Raw genomic sequence first — 801 nt, 5'->3', positions numbered from 1 at the left:
GACGTGCGGCACTTCGGTCGAAGCTGCATTTCCCTCCTGGGCGGAGCTGAAATTGCAGATCTCACGAGCGTTCTCGCCGCCTAACCAGGCATATCGCGTGCGATCGCGCTTCCTGGCACCCGACAAGGCAACAAGGAATTGGTGGACTTTGTCCAAGAGATGAACACTCTTATTGCCGGGTTGGCAGCAGATCCCCTTCCGGAGGCGGTCACAGTAGCCGTCTTTATGGAGGGCCTCCGCACTGACGTGGCCAGAATGGAAGTCTTCCGTGTGCATCCGTCTTCGTTTGAAGAGGCGGTAAATGTGGCATTGAATGCCGATTTCAATTTCAAGTCGACACGACCTGTTGGAGATGCACACTCCAACAGCTCGTTAAGCGGACCTCGAGCCCATGAATCTCAGCTATGCTGAGGACGAGGGAGCAGAGCTCCAAGCTGCCGAGTAGCACGCAAAAACACGCGACGGTGTTTTGTCTTTAAAGACACCCGTCACTTTCGGAACGGTCTCCCCCGCGCCAGGCGCGTCAAGGTTCTTCAAACCATCGGCCCAATTCCTACCAGTCTGGTTCGTACGCGGGAAAACGACACCACTCAGTAGGCGCGGGGCTACTTACTGGGGAAGAACTGAGTTCTGTTGATCCTCAGGGAGGCTTAGGTCAACAGGGCCCAGCCCCGAAGAGCTCCGTGCTCTTGAACACGAAACGTGTATGCAAGCTGCGCTTGCTGGTTGTGGAGGCGACCGTATAGGGCTTTAAGAAGCCATGGAAGATCCTCATCGATTCAGGGGCGTCGGGCAATTATA

The sequence above is a fragment of the Plasmopara halstedii genome, assembly GCF_900000015.1.
Source record: "Plasmopara halstedii genome assembly, contig: Scaffold_2956, whole genome shotgun sequence".
NCBI classification, from domain to species: Eukaryota; Oomycota; class Peronosporomycetes; order Peronosporales; family Peronosporaceae; genus Plasmopara; species Plasmopara halstedii.
Note: the sequence above shows the minus strand (reverse complement) of the source record.